Raw genomic sequence first — 19,413 nt, forward strand, 5'->3', positions numbered from 1 at the left:
GCTTTGAAATAAATTTTAAAAATATGGACAACCTAATGGAGGAGATGGCTGTGCTGAAAAGTAAAATTGGAAATGCAAAGTTTTGTCACTTAGGGAAATTACGGACAGCATTTTTGGGAAGGAGCAGGATTTATCAGCTCAGTAGTTTACTGTGCATTTTTTTTCCACTGGAGTTACTACAACAACGAAAGGGCCCTAAGGAAGCCCAAGCCATTGTTTAGGAAGATACTTAACAATGTTTTTGGCTTCCAGCATGATTAATCTTATTACTTTCAATGGAACTATTCACATGCTTCAATTAGGCTTCCTGGAGTATGTTTACACAAAGCAAAAGGGGAAAAAAAAACAGCTCTGGAGGGAGCTGTTAAATTATTATTTTGTTGTTACAGCTCCTGCAACTGGCTGCCTCAAAGAGCAGTGCAAAACTGCAACCTATCAGCACTCCTTTTATTTGTTGCCAGATTTTTTGATCCATTCTAACTGGATTCCTCCCATCTAGCATATTTCTCACTTTGGGTTCTTTCACTTACAAGGTGGGTCTGCACTGAGGGTTTGCCTTTTCATGATTCAGATGCAGGAGATGTTTCACAGTGACACAGGGCAGCCTTTGCAGAAAGACAGTGTTTATGAACTGCTTAGCTTGCAGCACCTTGAGGACCCTAGGTCAGAATGGACAAGTACAGATTACAGTCATTTTTGCTTTCCTGAAGAACAGCTTTCGATTTACTCTCTTGGTGTGCTTGTCACTCAACTCAGTGTTGCTACCCAGGCTCTTCCAGACTTTTCTCACGTTATTCATCCCTTGTGAGCAAACTTCCCATCATGGTGTGGCTGTCACATCTTTATGGGGACACTGCTCATCCTAAAATGGCTTTTGGAAGTTCACTTGGCTTTTCTGACCAACAGCTTGAGAGAGAAATTACTCCCTTTGGTGCTATTGAGACAATGCAAAAATAGATGATTAACAGAATCAGGAACACTTTCCATACAGGCATTGACTGCTTCCTCCATAGCTGCCATTTCCTCTTGCAGTAATTTCAATTTCTTTGAAAATACTGTAGTGAAATTCTGTTCTTCTGAAATTATGGGCACTTTAAAGGAGTCAAGACTTCACACAGATTTGTTCCCTTCACTCCCACGTTTTGACACATGTTACTAAGTGAAAAGTCTGGTGTACATCTGTTTTTTGCTCCACTTTGCCAGGATCCAACAGCAGATATCATTAATCCTGTCTTGCACATGCAGTTGAGCAATGTTCCACACTGCTTTGCAACATTTCTGCTTCAACAACCTTGTCTGCATCAGCTAAAGCTGACATGGGAGCCAACAAAAAAACCTCTTTTAAGCAGAAGTTTGTGATTAGCTTTTGTATCCAGTTGCACACAAACACAATAACAGATGGAAGATTAGGAGAGAGTGGAAGGGAATTTATTTTCCATGTCATTATCTCTCCAAGATGGGAAGTACAGAAAAACACCTATTCTATTCTGTGTCTGGCACAATGAGCTTTTGTCTTTGGGCCAGATGTGATCTCGTTTCTGAAGAAAAGTGGAAATCTAATTAGAACGTACTGTGGAGAGACTGACCTCACACTCACCTGAGTTTTCATTAAAGTAGCTATCTGAAGCACTTGATGTGTTGTAGGCTGCAGCTGTCAGCTTCAAGAGCTACTTCTGAAAGCTCTAAAGGAGAAATAATTGCAAGGTAATGACTGCAGCACGGTGCAAGTGCAGCTTGCTGTTCCATTACAAGAATAACCTTTTAATTACCAGCAGTTAAAAGAGGCCTTTTCTATGGACACTGGGGCAAATTTTAGGAATTGTGAAGTTCCATTAATTACAAAGGAATTCCACAATTCCCATTAATTCCAAAGGACCTTTCCACCACTTATCACCACTCAGGATTTCGCTCACTCAGAATAATTAAATTTCTTAAACCATGACTTTCTTCGAAGTTTCAGACATCCAGCCAGATCTTCAGTAGGACACCTGATAAGGTCATCTGCTTTTTTCTTTTTTCTTTTTTAAGAAGGTGCATTTGCTCTTTAAAGTGTTTACTTTAAAGGGTTTACAGGCCTTTATTTACAAAAGCATTATATTTGAGGACATCAATATATCTCATCTGCTGGTTTTGCCCTTCACTATGCAAAATTACTTGAAAGGATGTCACAAAGCATTTGCCAGCTCACCTCCTCTTCCAATTAAATTCATAGCTTTAAGAGTGCAGACCTTTCCCTTGATCTGACAGGCAGCAGAACAAAGCACTTGTATTTTAAGTGTTGTCTGTCATGTTTTATCTGAGGAAGACATTTACATACTTCAGCAATGCCAGGAACACAGGCTCCCAAATTCATATACAAAATGGAAGCATTCATTAATCACAGATTAACTAGGCAGCAATCCAGAAGACCAGCTTGCTCTAAGGGCTTGATATCAACTGAACATCTGTCAATAGGTTTCTAATATACCTGAGAACATTTTGTGTTTCTGAAAATTCCAGCAGCAGAAACGTCAAGAAGAAATTGCAATAATGAATAATTACTTGCTATTACTGCCAACGAGTTAATATACTAATGGATATCTACTTTATTCCCCCTTGTAGGATAACTGATGGTTAATGCATGTTTTTATGTGGGAGCATTACTCAAACTCCAAAACATGACATTACTCTTAAATATGAGGTTCTGGTACTTTGCTGAATAGAAATGCTGTAGAGTGGAATAAATGCTGCCCATTTATTGCAGCTCTGCAGTTCTGCTGAGAGCTGTGTTAAAAGACAATGTCTCTTCAACACTGAGTTTCTAAATTAAGATTTATACCGCAACAGATGCAGAAATGTAAGAACAGGCAACAAGAATTTATTTTTTCTATTTTCCACACAAAAAGGCTGAAAATAGATGGAACATTCACCATTGCCCACCAGGTATGTTTCATCCTGAGGAAAGGTAGCTCAGGAGAGATCTGATCATTCTCCACAAGTACCTGAAAAGAAGCTGTGGTAAGGTGGGTGCTGGTCTCTTCTCCCAAGTCCTGTCAGACAGGACGAGAGTTTGTGCATGATCTCAGGCAGGGCTGGATACGAGCTGCTCCTCAACTCTCCCCCAAGAAAAGAGCAGTGGTCAGGAAAGGGAAAACAGAGAGCCTCAGCTTCACCTTCCCATGGCACAGACTGGTGCAGAGAGGTCCTGAATTGCTGATGTCACAGGCCAGGAATGAGTGGCTCCTGCAGGGATCCCAGAGCAGCTCCTCAGAGAACCCCCAGCTGGTCCAGCACACCTGCTCTGGAGCTCAGCTTGTGCATCACACACCACCTGCTCTGCTTCAAGCCTCACAGGACAATCCAGCCCATCAAACAATGGGCAGAAACAACTTTTTTCTCCAGTAAGCAGCAAAACTTATTCTAACTGCCAGCAAAATAAACCAGCAAGCTTTTCAGCCCTGCTGAAATCACAGACAGCTCTGTAGGGGCATCCTTGTTCATCTTCAAAGCTTTTTAGAAACACTGAATAATCATATTCCCCCTGAGGGTAGGAGGGTATTGGTAGCTGCCAATTAAAGCCAGTAGAGAAACAGAGGCACAGAGAAGCTGTAGGAGAACAGCTCAGATGTTCTGAGCAGGTAAGACCTGCCCACACACTCTTCAGCCAGAGAAGGTTTTGGTCCATTTGAAGTTTTGTGGGTTTATCCTTTACTTTGCTTAGAGCCAGCACAATTGGTATCAAGCTGGGGTTCTTGCTCCTCCTGTCTCCCCAAGGTAGCTGATGGTAATGGATAGGTGAGGAGATAAAACAAAAGGCAGCATGAAGCATCAGCTCTGATTGCTGTTTTTTCAGACTCACAGATAAAGGTTGTCTGGCTGATCATCAAAGAGAAACTCAGCTGGGCCTTCTCTAGAAATGCAGTGAATCCATTGCAGCTCAAGAACAGAGAGTAAAAAGAGAAATGGGGCCTGCTGACCTCTGCAAATATCCATAAAGACACCCCATCAAACTGCTCCCTGCTGTAAAGGAATTTGTCAGATTCCTTCTCATCTTCCTCAGAGATAATTCAAAATGCACTGTAACAATTCAAAGCATATTAGTACCGAGGAAGTATATGAGAATCCTGAAATATTTCCTGGATGTAATATTTTGAAAGGTTAAAAAAAAAAGGGGAAGATAACTGAGTTCAATTGAGGGTTCTGATAATCTGGGATCTATCATGCTCATCTGCCCTTCAGAAGGAGACAGTTGTTAATACACACATGTGAAATCTTGCCTGCCAGTTGTAAGGAAAGGATGGGAACAGGGAGAAGGGAATAAATTTTCACTGTTCTATCCTGAGTCATAGTCTTTGCACAGAAGAAAATAAAAATGTGCAAGTGGAAGCAAATTTTGCCTGCCTAAAGTACAAATTCTGCCTCTCAGCAGGAAGAAAAGAGTAAGAGCTGAGATTCACCTTCATCTGCCTTAGAGATGCTCCATCAAGGCTTCCATCACAGGCACAAACCCCTGCAAAGGAGGCAGTGAAAAGGTACCTGAGAGTGTTGGAGGGCATTTCAGACCACCTGTGCTTTGTCCTATCACCCCAAACAGACTGAAGTGTGATCACTCTTTCATGCCTTTCACTTCTCTTCAACAAGAAATAATTGTTCCTGTTGTCCAGACAAGGATTGCTACTTTCCCACTCATAACAGGGAGATCCTTCTGGATCATGGAGCTTAGATCCAGGTTTGCTTCCTCTTAGCATGGTCAGAGATAATAGTAACAATCACCAAAGGGAAGAACCCAGAAAACTTTGTCCTTATTCTAATTACAAATTTATTTTTTAAGTGCTCTTTTAAAAAGCAACAAAGAGAATGAAACACTGTAGCCTGCAGATATTTGAGAATCCATGGACTGCTTTTCATCTCCACAAGACATATTACCAAAGGAAACGAGCTCAGACTAATAAGATTTAATTAACCAGGGCTCAGACCATCAGTGAAAAATTTTCACAGGCTTGCACACTGAAAAAGTTTGAATTACTACATTAGGGTAAGTTTTTGTCAAATAATTCTATTAGATGAACAAATCACTGCATTTGAAGGTATACCACATGTTACTTTGTCCATTCCAAGACAAGCTTTTAACTTCCTCACATCCATACATCTTAATGTACTCTTGCAGGGTCTACCAAATACAAAAATCACACACTGAAAAATATAACTGAACTATGACCTAAGTCTTTAAGAAAGCATTTCTTTTTCTCACCTTTTTTCGCCCATTTGGATACCCAGTCACTGGCCAGGTAGGACACAGTCCTCAGTTTGCTTCCTACTGTGCTTGGCTCAGCATTTGTCATCTGGTCTTAAAATCAGTTAGAAAAGAAATGTACTTGAAGCTGCACAGACAGAACTGGAACAATTCCATCAAGATTTCTTAAAGCAGGAAGCTTCATGGGGTACTCTGCCTCTGTCAGATTCTGAGAAATGAAAAGCAATAAAGTGTAAAACCAGAAGAATTTAGCATAAGCTGCAATCTGTATTTTAAAACGGAGTTCACAGTAGCTGATCTTTAGATTTAATGGAAATGTTTGTATTCACTGTGTACCTCAGATGAAATTTGTGCTATTGCCTAGTTCTTGCAGAAAGTAAAGTCTGCTAAACAATGGCAACACTGCATTCATTTTTATGATTACTGCACTAATGGTGATTTTTACAGAGGTGTGGCATGAAAGGACACAATATCTGAGTATTTTCTTGAAATTTTTACTCAGTTACTACACTGGCTAAGGTCTGTGGGCTCTTTGTCTCAAGTCACAAATTGTAAAATCATGTTCTCCTGTCTGATTTCCTTATTTTTCTTCCCTGTGGGTTTATTTTTAAGGTGAAGATACATTCACATATCTCCATTTTGTATTTCATAGGCCATTTGAATGACAAACTTTTAAACAACAGAAAGCAAGATGGTCCAAGAATCTGCAAGTCAAAGTTTTGACTTGGACTTCATATAGTCCTCGTCAGACTTACAATACTCTGAGCATCTAAGGAGCCAGAAGGATGGTGTGCCAGGTTTTACAACAGGATAAAAACTAGAAAAAACAGCATTAGCAGGGATCCTCTACTTCAGTTCACTGGTGAATGAACTGTACAATCAACTGCTGTTTATTTTATTGCACTAAGGGCACAACCAAGATGATCATGGCCATGTAGAAGCTACCTTGTACATGAACCTTGCAGAAGTCAGTCCTCACTCTCCTGAATTAGCAAAACCAGGCACAGTGGAGAAAACAGGAGAGACAGAAGCCAAACAGCAGATATATGGTTTAAAATATCCCAAGACTCCTAAACTCTGATCCATCACTTTGGCCTCTGGACTACAAGGTGCTCAAGGTATTTTTCTGTGACAATAAACCGCCATGTCCAATACCAGTACTGACATTAATCAGTAAAAACAATAAAATAAATAAAAATAAAAAAATAAAAAAAGCAAACAAGCAAAAATCCACCTCATAGAAATAAATTCTGAAAATTCACTGGGAAAATCTAGCAACCTTTTTTACCCAAGCAGCTAAAGTAAAAGCTTGATTTGGTTCAGTCTGCAGCAAGATTGCACTGTCTTTTTCTGCATAATAGTTTGCACAGCTACAATAACATAAAGTGGAATGTGAATAGACTATGCTTAGGCTAATTTACTGCTGAGAAACGTGTGCTCTGTTTGTTATGAATTCCATGCTTTCCTTTGGCTTGCCAAATGTTTTTTTTTCTCAGAGAGCTGTTTTGTTTGATACTGTGCTTTTGTTTGGTTAACAGGCTCCTCATCCTGTTTCTTTTGATAGGAGTGATAGATCTCAGTATAATTAATGGATAAATACACAGTGAAGTTTGCAGACCTGTCCCAGGGCTCCACAATGTAGAGATGCCAAAAGTTTACCACATCATTACTCTGAATGCTACCAGAATCCTAGGAACCCATTTCAGGGAAAGTAAGAAGCCAAAAACAGATTAAAAGAAGAGGGGTATGATAGATAACTGGACAGACAGAGGTTTAAGGGCTGCTCTGCAGATGGAGTGGAGGAAATTTTCTTAGTCACAACTGGTCATTATGAGCAGGTCTGCAGGGGTAAACTCCCCAGTGTTTACCTAGATTCCCTGATTTTTATTTTATTTTTATTTTTTATTTTTAAAAGGAGCTTTTCCTCTTTGCTGAGTGGAAGCTGGGAAAAAGAACCTTACAGTACAGGTGATGAGTGTGATGGGAGTAAAGTTTATGAGGCTGTACCAGACTCTGCATGTCATTTATGTCATACTATTAGAGTTCCCTCAGAGGAATCATGAAATGGAATCAATGGAAGCATTTTTCCCTAAATGTGAGATTTTATTGTGCATTTTCAGTTATCTTCCTCAGAATTTCTTTTAAAAAAGAAAATGGTGCAAAAAAGAATCCTCATGCAGTTTTCTAGGAACAAAGATTTTAATTACCAACATATTTTAGCCCTGATGGAGCAGAGCATGAAGTTGCACCAGCCATGCTATGCAGTCACCAGGTTTTTATGTTTCCTCGTGCTACTGGCACAATCTGGTTCTCCTGGTCCCTTCCTCTTTGCCTCTTCTTCATCCTGTAATTACCATTTCCTATGTACTTGGACAAATCCATTACACAAAACATCCCTCAGAACAACAGAGGACAGACCTCTACTATCTCTCAGCAATCATCTAAACAACTAGCTCTGATCACACTTGAAACTTTGAAAAGAGCATCCAAACTGAAACTTTCCTCACCATTTCATTTTACATATGTTGAATCAAGTCACTTTCCTCAAAAATACATTAACTACAGTAGCTTATTGTGTTTACTACAGGCTTTTAATTGATGCAATTTGATTTTTCATGTTGCTTTATTCTAAATCGCTGCAAGCTACAGTTTTTATTAACAGGGTTATTGGACTAAATTCAAAAGCTTATCAGGATAATATTTAAAAAATAGCTACATATTTACGATGTTTGTCCTCTCCTGAATCCCTCTGCTACATTAATGCCTTTCTTACTTGCCACAAAGTGTTTTAGACTAGCCAATAATGGCCAGCAAGAAATTTAAATATCACACAAGGTGCATTTAGGTCACTGTCCTGCCTTCTGACTAGCTTTTGGAACAATGCATTTAAACTTGGTATTCTGTAAGGTATTCTGGAAGAGTTTAGTCCATTAGGAGCACAATCTGGTCTATAGGTTACATATAGTGATATGTGTATTAATGTATACTAATCATATTCTTTCAGGCTGTGCTGACTCAGCTGACATTCTGAATCACTTGCTGAAAATAGAATGGGTTCATTTTGCACATAGATATTTTTTTATGCACACATGAGCAACTATGATGTTTTCTTTACCTTTTGTCAGACAGTAAAAAAAAAAATTAAATCATGTTTTGTGTACAGTGTTACAAATGTTACTGTACTAGTAATTATTATTGAAGTGACATATATGTTTACATTTGGACACACACACTTTAATTCACTGTTGTCTCAAAGTTTCTCCTCTGCCAGTTCACTTTTATGTTTTTTTAAATCCCAGAATAGAAACAAAGTTTGCTTTCAGTCAACAACTGAAAACACACTGGATTTTAAATTGTAGTAAGACCATACATGACCATCTTACATACACAAGTCTTCCACCTAATGCAAAACCAAAAATTTCAGACACATTACATTAAATCCATGTATCATTAGCCTCATCTACAGCACACATCAGGGCAACAACAGCTTCAAAGTTCATCAAAACACAAACTCAATTTTTCTTCATGTTAGCTCTAAATTGGTTTTCAAAAGAGCATCCCTTTCAAGATGTATGAATTTACCTCCTGTGTAAAATTATTCAGTAATTTTCTGGGTGTCCAACCTGTGGTACCTGAAAAGGGAATAGTTTTCAGATCACGGGATTAATACTGAGATCACATTACTCAAAACTTAAAAATACCAATTTGGGACTCAAGTGATAGGAAGCTTTTATTACTGGAGGCCAGCCCACAGCAGTCATCAGGAACATTTTTATTTCTTCTATAGGGATCTCTAGCTGTGATTTTTCCATTGCTGTGAGAGCAGAAGGTCAGATCAGAACTCCTTGAACAACACCTGTACTCCAGGTAAGAGGCAGCAGCAAGTGCACATTTCTGCCTTTGCAGGGGAGACAGGAAGGCAATGGATTATGACTAAAGGGTCTGAAATCGATTTCATCACCAAGCCCATATCTCTGCCTGAAGGCAGGGTCAGCTCTGCAGAAGGCATTTCTGGAATACCTGTACCAGTAGCCAATACCAGAATACCAGTATTGAATGCACTGGTTTAAACATTTCAGCTGACAACAGATCATTTCTATAATTTTACCCAACAAAAGCTATCAAGGACACAGGCCTTAATTTTTATATATTTACCAAGCTGCCTCTCAGGTTCAAAATAAGCAATTACTGAAAGCAAAGTCAAATGTCTCAGATGAAAATGTCATGCCAGGTTCACAAGCCAAATTGTGATTTTCATCGATATTAACCCCAGTAGCTATTCTGGATAAATGCTGGTTACTGAAGATCAGAATAATTTCCAGCAGCTTGGGTTATATCTCCACTTAAAAATGCAATGGCACATGCAAAAAAACAAAAAAAAAAACCCTGAAATAACTCACTCAAAGCACATGGATTTGTTTGGTTCTCAGCTTATAATCTTCTGATTAATTCTGTCCCTGTCACTGTTAATGTAATGGTAAATGTAGAACTGTATAACTATAATCTTAATTCTGTGAGCACATCTCAAAGTAATATTCACCTTTTTTTCAGACATCATTTGCTTACCACAAGTTATGATGTGACCACCTGAGGTTTTACTCAGAGCACAGTACAAGAAATAACATTTCTGGTTTCCAACTTAATATGCTTGAAGGGTGGGTTGTTGAGCAGAGGGCCAGATGCTGCCTGCCTGCCCTGGTAGCAGTCTCTGCCATGCACAGCTGTCTTTCACTGCTGGACTGACAATGTGAATTTGCAGGAGCAGGCAGTGATTCCCAAAGCCCTTCTGTGGAGCAGCTTTCTGTGCCAGCAGCAGACCTGCTGCACTTACAAATGAGTGGCTTGCAATGCTATTTCAGGGCTCTGCCATATAGACACACACACACGTGAAACCAGACAAATCTTAGCATGAAAAAACATTTTCCTAGATTAAAAGGGCCACGAGTACAAACATACTTTACATATGTTACACTGTTCTGCTGTATTTTTATACATGTATATTCATTTTAGTGAGAACATTTTCCTTGTAAGGGCAATAAATACATTTGACTCACTAGACAAGTCTTTTATTCCTATAAACAATGCAATTTATAATTGATAAACAAAAATAAAAGAATGTGATGCACAGTCAGTTACAGATTATGTGAGGGTGCTATGCTTTCCCAGTTGGGAATGAACAGTAAAGCTCTCAAAGGAAGAAACAGCATATCTTTCAACAGACATTGCCCATATTGTGATAATGTGATAATGGAGATTAGTAGAAATGCAGACTGCATCTCCAGAGAATGGAAGAACTAACACATGTGCAAAATGAAAGAAGGAAATTAATTGACCAAATTTAGGTTAAATTCTCTCTATATGCATCAAGGGGAACAGTCAGCTCTCTGCTGGGATATTCTTTCTCAATGGAATGATGATTTAGAAGTGACTCAGGGTGTCCAGCACCTAAGAACTGAAAATAACAAGCACACAGTGTCATCAGCTGTGTTTCAAAACATATGGCATATTTTTATACTGACATTCTCAAAGTTTTATACTTCTGAGCAGGTTTAACCATTGAGGAACAGATGGTACCTTTTAAATTCAATATCCTCTTAAATTAAATATCCTGGGTAAACCATCAAAGTACAGAATCAAAATCTGGCTTCAAATTCATAACACCGTGAAATACAATCACCCAAAGACAACCTACATCACAAAAAGTGAGTGTGGTCTATGTCATAAAAAAGCCCCTCCACTGTTAAAGGGATGCTTCAGATTTGGTGCAGAAAATGTAACTTTTTGTCATTGTGTAGCTTTCTTTATGAGAATTTGAGCTCTGGCGGAATGATGCAGAGGCAGGACCTTTGCACAGCCCTGCTGGCACAGTGAGATGCAGAAGGGACACAGCTGAACCAGCGCATTGAAGGGGATGTGCTGGTACCTCCAGGCATCCAGGCAGGATCCTTGCTCGTTCTGCCACTGCTCTCTGCTGCCCAGAGTGTGACACAGCAGCTCCGGGATGGTTCTTTGTGCTGCCGGAGTGTCTTCTGCTTACGGAGCCTCTTTGCTGTAATTTACCATCTCTTTGCTTTAAGAGCTGCTGCTGTTGTTCATTTGCAACTGAGACCTTTAAATTAAAGCAGTCTGACCGAGATCCCCCCAAGGACTTACTTTGTGACTTCATCAGGCTTCTTTTCTTCACAAAAACTTGATCCCAGTAGAACTGGATGTCCCTCCAAGTGAAAGGGAACTGTGGCTTCACATATCTGTTCCTTAGCTTGTGCTCTCTACTTTAGGATGAAGTGGCTTCTGGGGACACTATAAATCTTGATATGCAGGTGAGAAATGTCTCTCTTGTTTTCCTCAAGAGCAGATTCATGGCTGGATTATTTTTTTTCCCAGCAGTAGTTGTGTTTTATACACTGGGATGTAATTAACTTTGCTCTGAATTTAAAAAAAAAAATAAAAATAGTAATTTAAAAATAATTTTCAAAAAAAGAAATTAAAAGAGCAGAATAGTTGGTAGTTACCTCTTCTTAGTGTATCTCTGGAGACTCAAGGAACACTGGGGACAGATTCCTAAAGCAGAAATTGTCCATGTCCTCTTCAGGCTGACAGAAGCTGCTGAGACAAATCACTTTCCCCTGCTTCCACAGGACCTGAATAAATCCCAGCCCTTCCTTACACCTGCAGGATGGCTCTTGTGTTGGAATAACACCTCAAACTGATGAGCTGGGTTTCCAGAGTCCGAGTTTACCCAACACTCACAGCTTCAAACCCAGTATGATGTGCCTCCTGCACTCTTTCTCCACAGCAGGTTTGTACCAGCCATGGCAGGATTTGAATCATTGCAACCTGGGTGCCTCTGCCCACGGAGAGCTGCTGAGGAGAGAGGCTGCAGGGCAGACCTCAGAGTGCAGGAAGCACCTGAACCTTTCTCCCAGAGCAGGGACAGGCTGCAGAGGTGCTCACAAAAGATGTGCCCGGGTGAAGCACATCCCAGAGCAGCAGGTGGCTGAACTTGCTGTCTCCTTTGCAGCAGGAAAGCTGTGTGAGATCAGCGTGGCCAAGGAGGATTTGGACAGCTCACTCCCAACACACTCTGCTGGATCCACAGCCTGGGGTCACACGCCCAAACCTCACCTTTCAAGGGGATGGGGCCAGATTCTTTTCAGTAGTGCCCCGTGGCAGGAAAAGAGGTGAGGCACACAGACTGAAACACAGAAAGCTCCATCTGAATATGAGGAGAAGCTCTGTTGTTTTGAAGACAACAGAACTGGAACAGGCTGTCCAGAAAAGCTGGGGACTCTCCTTCTCTGGAGGTATTAAAAACCTGCAAGGATACAACTCTGTGAACCTGCTCTAGGTCAGGGGGGTTGGATTGATGGTCTCCAAAGGTTCATTCCAACCCAAATCACTCCATGATGATGTGGAGGTGGATGGATCTGTGAGCTCCAAAATATGTGGAATCTATCCAGAGCAGAGACTTCAGGTAGAAGGAATTAGCTCTGTTAGACAGGACAGGACAGGACAGTCATGTCCTGGAAAAGGGAGCCACCCTCAATTCTTGGACATCCTCAGGACCTGACTGGAAACAGCTATGAGCCAAGTGAACTCTGTGCTGAAATGTTATTACACAGGAGTTTGTAGGCTGAGGCACTGAGGCCTTTCCAACCTGAGGCTGTTGCTGAGCATCCTGGTTTTGTGATCAATTCTGACCAGCCTAGAGAGCCAGGCTTTCCTTCCCCTCACGGCAGAGAAACAAGGTCAGAGGTGCTTCTTGTTTCTGATCCACCTTGTATCTCATGCTCCAGTAAGTGATGAGTACTGTTACCCTATTGCCAGTGCATCAGCATGAAATCATTGCTGTGGAAAGAGGTCATTTGTTAACCTATGGCTCTTTTCTTAACCTGATTCATGTTGCTGGCAAACTATTTTTGGGCAAGCACTATTTCTGCTTCTATGACAAGTTCACCAAAAAAAAGGTGCTGTTATCAATATTTTGTTGTTTACAATACCTAATAATTAGGCAAGAGTCATTAGGAGAAGCAGTATCTTCTTACAGCAACTGATAACAGCTGGGAATAAAAAAATCAGATTTTCAGATACACTTCCTTTCTCAGATTTGCCTTCTCACTATCTATCATGTCATCAAGCCACTGAGAAAAGCATTTTTGACTCCTGGCTATCATCAAAAACAATGATGTCATATTTGTCCAGAGCCTGCTGACCAAACCAGGCTGCAAGCAATGCAAGGCTCTGAATATGCACTGTTAAATTATTCTGGGTTTCTCATGTGCAGCAGGTCTGTGTCCCACCTGAAGCATGCAGGTATCCCTCTGAAGTCAACAATCATCACCCAGCAGGGTGTGTGTGTACCTCAGCCAGTCAGAAAATGGCACTGCCACTCTGCCACTACATTTTCTACCAGTAATGTTACAAGCCTGCAGCTCTCAGTGATGCCTGAGCTGGATGTTGTTCACTGGCTTAGTTCAAGGGCTTGAACAAAGCTCACCTCTCAGTGAGGTTTATGACCCTTTCAGAAAAGCAAAGAGTCTGAAAATCAGCTGTTCCCTTGCTTACATCTCAGTTACAAATGTATTTGAGGAAGTTATTTCCATAAAATTAAACAGAAATACTGCTTGACATTGATACATTTTAATTAACATCACCATTCTCCATCTTGCACAAACCAGAATTAATATAGAATGATTTCTGTAAAATTAGGTTATGTCTATTCATTTTGAAACCCCATAACTACTCCCGAGTATCAATCAGATACATTTTAGTGTTAAGTACAACAAAAAAGTTGAGTTACACCATAGCCTCACAGATAAAGCTAATTATATGGAAAATTCATTCAACCGAGTTTGCATTGCTTGATTTGAATCTGAATTAGCAAGAATTGGCTTTGTACTTAGTTTTCTAACTCAAATGAACAAGAAATGCACACATAGATAATTTTTCTCTGAACATCTGAATCAGGGAAGTCTCTGGAGCTTGAGACTGTTGCTGTTCAATCCCCCCAGAATCTCAATGACCTCCATGAATCTCAGCACAGGCATGAGGATCCATGTGTGAACAAACAGCCACAGAAATGGGGATTTACTTCCCTTTTACTTCTCTGGATACATTTCTAATGGAATTGTCACATTTTTGTATGGATCCTAACTAGAAGTTTATGGACTTCTGAAAGCCCTGAAATTACATAGGACAGGGGAGAATGGCTTCAGACTAAAATAGAGTTTAGATTAGATAACAAGAAAAAATTATTTACTGTGGGGGTTGTGAGGCACAGGCTGCCCAGAGAGGTTGTGGATGCCCCATCCCTGGAAATGTTCAAGGCCAGGTTGGATGGGGTTCCGAGCAATCTGGTCTGGTGGAGATGGCCCTGCCCACAAATGGGGGACTGGAAATAAATGATCCTTGAAGTCCCTTTCAACCCAGACTGTTCCACAATTCTGATATAAAAACCAAAACAAGAAATGTTTAAGAAACCAAAACAAGATATGTTTAAGCAGACCTCAAAAAGGATGAGATGGCACTTTCATATCAGTGTTTTGATCCCTCCAGAGTTTGGATGCAGCATGTATTATATGTCAGAGAATTTAGGCTCTCAAAATCAGCAAGTTTAGCCCCTTCTCAGGCAGGAATGACTCGAGGGATAAACTCTATAGTGAAGGATATTATACTACCCATTAAGTTGGGAAGACATCAATATGTTTACAGGGAAGAAACAAGGGATGAATATTCTCTGTACATTATAATGTGTTCCAGAAATTTTGAATCAGTGTAGTGAACATGCCCAAGAAACATCACAGGAATCACTCCAAGTGACTTCATTGAAAAAGATATAGCTTTGTGGAAATGAGGAAGTAAGGTTCCTCATGATGCATTAGAGCAAAATACAAGGAACTCATTTTAGTATCTGAGGTTACCCTTGTGAAAAAAAATAATCTCTGATAAAAAAAATTCACCAGCATGAACCAATATCCAGAAAAAGCAGACAGTAATTAATTATTCACTCAGGATACAAATGTGCTGCCCAGAATCTTGAAGGAGAACAGAGAGGTAGATTTCATGCCTGCCATCCTTTGCAACAAGAGCCCAAACAACAGGCAATAGGAATTTCAGAGGAAAACAGTGTACAGGAATTCCAGGCAGTCGTAAAGAGCAGCTTTGAAAATGAGGAACATGGCAACATGAAAAATACCATGAAAGTGTTGAAATACAATCAGTGATAAAGCAGTATGAAGTAACACACAAAATCCAGAATTTTCATTATTTGTTGGAAAAAGTGAAGAGTAATGGAATAAAAAATACTGTCAGGAAATATATAAGATATAAATATATGAAGGCAATTACACCAACTGAAAGGAAGATTGGTAAAGAATGGGGGAGAAAACTAAGTTTTAAAAAATATATCCCTACAAAGCTCAACCTAGTACTTTAATGAGTTCTTCAATGCCGAAATTTCTAGAGGGCAGGAACAAATAGCTGTTTTCCAATTAATTATCTACAGGAAATGCAGCTTCAATGAGACTCTAGAATGATCAGAAATAATAAAGCATCCACTGTTGACAGTGTTTTCACTGAATTATTAAAAGAAACCATAAGGAAAAATTATATGCAGTAATAATGAGTAGCAATAGATTAAAAAATTACTAATTAATTCTGGCATCCTACACTTCAGAAATCAGGCCTAGTAAATACAAAACTGAAAAGGCATCTTCTCATTACAGCAGCTTTTAAAATTCTAACTGAATAAATAGGGGATGCATAACAGACAGTGACATGTATTAGTCCACTGCTAAAAAAGCTTTTAAATTCATAATGATTCAGGGAAGGTGAGGAACATGTCAGAATATACAGTCTTCACAAGAAAAAAAATCACAACAAACTAATAACTTCTGAAATTGTCCTTATATCATGGCAGGATATGAAAGAATCACTCTTATATGTTAAGACAGCACAGCTGCTTGTTTATGGAAATTGGTGAGTGAGAAAATGAAAATTAGCCTCATTTAATACCAGTATGTAAACAATGAGGAGGAATTCCCCATCCTTGATACTTTTTAACTGGACCATGAAAAAAATTAATGCCTTCATTATGTCATTTTCAGAATAGGATGAACCAAGCAGATTGAGCAATTCTTGCTGGTGAGCTGCTTGCTTTAGGGGTCTGAGAATACCCTGCAGGCTCCAGGAGAGAATAAAGCAAAGTATGACTTCAGATCTAGAGTCCAGCTGTTGGCAAGATGAGGAGATATTAAAGAGATTGTGGATCAGCCAACAACCTAAAAATAAATCAACATGTTAAACACCAAGAAGGAGCAATAATTCATACCAGATTGCAAAGAAGATTAATACAAAGGTTCAGACCAAGAAGGCAAATTATTTTCTTTTACATACAGGATGTGAGACATGGACACCTATGAAAATGGGAGGAAACAAAAGGACTTTAATTTAATAGGGCTCAAGGGAGGCAGGCTAAAGACAAGTTCCAGAACAACCTGGCGTAACATGAAGAACTGAGCCTGGAAAACATGTACAATCCTACCGAGTCCCTAGGCAAGAGTGACAGCCAGGGTAAGGCTAGACCAGCATCCCTGGGGTGCTGCGTGCCCCTTGCAACACCTGCAGACCCAACACAAACTGCTCTTGAAAGTAAAACTTACAAATAGGAATATCTGCTCCCTAGACTGGTTTCTGTTCTTCATGGTTTCAAAGGCAAGCCTAATAGACCAGAACTCACTGGATTACTTTACTCGCTTTAGGTCAAGTGTATGGATAAAGCAATCACAGAATGCCTGAGGATTTGACACTTTTTGCTTCATTAAACAAACTCAATTTATGAGGTCAGCTGAAAATAATTTCTGATATCCTTACATTTTAACTACAAAATCTGAGGGAGGCATTCCTTTGACCAGCATCCTGACACCTAGAATTTAAACATGTAGCTTAAGCTAGACATTCTTGCTTAGGGGAAGAGATGTCCCTCTTTAGTCAGCAGAAAGATGAGTAAAAGACACCTCCAGAGCAAGTCTAGTGCCAGCTTTCTCTGACATGACTGTGGCTGGTTAAATATTCAGTAATATATATGTGTGTATTATATATACATATATATATAAAATACCTAACATCTATATATAAGCAGGGCTTCCTTATAAAAGAGTCTTTCTTCAATTTAAACAGCATTCTAAATTCCAGAGGACTTTCTTGGGCACAATCACCTCCTAAACTGTGTTACTGCATATTGTTACAATACATTGGCTCAACACTGAAGTATCTACTATTCTACCATCAGACAAAATGTGCAGCTCTTTGGTTATCTGCAACAATAGCTTGTTCAATAACAACTTTTTGTCTGTGGTTCAGATCTTTTCTTTTTCTTATTTTTTTATTTTAGGAACTTTTAACTTTGGCATTTATCCGGTATCCTGTGACAAGACAAGACAACATTAAAAGCAGAACTGCAAATTCAGCTGAAAACAGACAGTTTTCCTTCCTGAACACAAGCTGACATTTTTCAGGTAAATTGAAAGCTAGTGCTAAAAAATTCCACAATCACCGCTTTTTTAGAAATCAGCAACTTATGTTGGCACCAAGGACAAAGCATTTTTTCCAAATGTAAAACTGAAGGATGCTGTCCAGCAAAAGATGCCATGTGAACTTTGTATTACTGGCTGAAGAGATTCAACCTACCTACACCGAGCATGCAGCACTGTTGTCATCAGATACAGTATGTGTCAGTGAATGCTATTTGATTGTGCCAAAATATGCAGCTATTTCTGCTACTTGTTCTCTTCCCACTCTTGGTTTCATTTATCTGCTCTCTCTAGTGCTTTAGACTTTCATCTGTTGAAGACTGAAAACTCTTCCTTATAAAAGTCTACCTGTGCAGATCCCTGACCTGGCTGGAGTTCTGAGACATCCAGCTAAAAAAAATACAACACCAGTAAATTACAATACCAAAGGTCTAAAATGGAAATTTAAGTGACACTAAATGGAAATTTAAAAGGTTGTAAAACCAAGTCAACATAGACATGAAAAAGAAAATGTGTATATATGTATATATTATGGGGGTTTTAAAGCAGTCATGAGGATTTTAGATGGAGGAATTACTGCTTCTATTAGTTTCTACTAAATCCAGCAGATAAATTTCACTCCATCAGACGCAAGAGTCTCCACTTCCCAATGTCCCTTCCTACTCTCAGCATGAGTTATCTAATATTATCTATTTCTAAAATAGGCTATACATCATTTTTGTAAAACTGGGCTGTTCCTTCACTCTCTGATAACTGCATGCTTTCAAATGGAAGATACTTTCAGCCACCTAGAGGTGTGCATTAACAAAAAATACATTTCATCAAGACTCCAGTGGAAAAAATTTACTAGTATTTTAAACCTATTATTTCTGTTGATCGATAGAGTCTTGACTCCTGGAAATTCATAAAAGCAATAAACTGTATAAGCATTTAGAAGTCCAGAAGTAAGTCTATTTTAGGTCTTGTTAAAAAGGAAAAAAAAAAACCAAACAAACACAAACTCAAATAGACTGAACATCAGCCACAACATAATTTAAAATGTCTGATGAGAAAGTGGTTAATTACTTCTCTAATGGAATTTATTTTCTGCTTTAAGTCACTAAGTCAATTTGATGATATAATACACAGTTTAGTAATATTAAATATATCTTTGGAACAGAGTCTCTTAGACACTAGAACATAATATCTTACCAATTAAATAAGACTGCTTAACAGTGAAGAGGAGGAGGAATTTATTGAGTATTATGTAGTGGGTCTCCCTTGTGTTAGTCCTGTAATCTACATAAATTTCGGAAACATTTCACACCTCCATCAGTATCTGCTGAAGAACCAAAAGAAATCCAGGAATAATGTAACACAGGCAAGGAGTGAAACATACACTGTTCTCATCCAGCCTGTTAACATTTTCAATTTTCCTTTAATTCCAGGGTAACTGAAACAAAGATTAAAAACCAAGGAGGGATTAAAAGGTAATAAAGGTAATTTCTGCCATCCAAAAACTTGCAATTTCAGAAATGCTACTCATCACTAAGACAACGGTCCCCCCCACAATTAAGGTTGTTTTTCCTGAACTCCAACTTGAAAATAAGTTTTGTTTTGAAGCAGTATTCAGAGGTGAAAGCATTAGGATTCACCTTGGCTTCTGCTGGA

General features: G+C 39.2%; 1 long non-coding RNA gene across 5 annotated transcripts in view; it reads left to right on the plus strand.

Annotated features, from left to right (window-relative positions):
- The window catches only part of LOC147654507 (uncharacterized), a 40,206-nt gene that overhangs the window by 20,497 nt on the left and 296 nt on the right, over positions 1-19,413 (plus strand). Inside the window, exons 1-4 of one of the 5 annotated variants that reach the window (XR_015285292.1) lie at positions 6,138-6,351; positions 9,021-9,100; positions 11,512-11,553; positions 17,625-17,748. This is a non-coding gene — a long non-coding RNA (uncharacterized LOC147654507). Of the gene's footprint in view, positions 1-5,930; positions 6,096-6,137; positions 6,352-6,462; positions 7,329-9,020; positions 9,101-11,511; positions 11,554-17,624; positions 17,749-19,413 lie in introns of those variants that run through there. The other 4 variants (XR_015285290.1, XR_015285289.1, XR_015285291.1 and 1 more) reach the window with 4 other exon arrangements.

This window comes from Cyanistes caeruleus, chromosome 3, assembly GCF_971803275.1.
Source record: "Cyanistes caeruleus chromosome 3, bCyaCae1.hap1.1, whole genome shotgun sequence".
Classification (NCBI taxonomy): Eukaryota; Metazoa; Chordata; class Aves; order Passeriformes; family Paridae; genus Cyanistes; species Cyanistes caeruleus.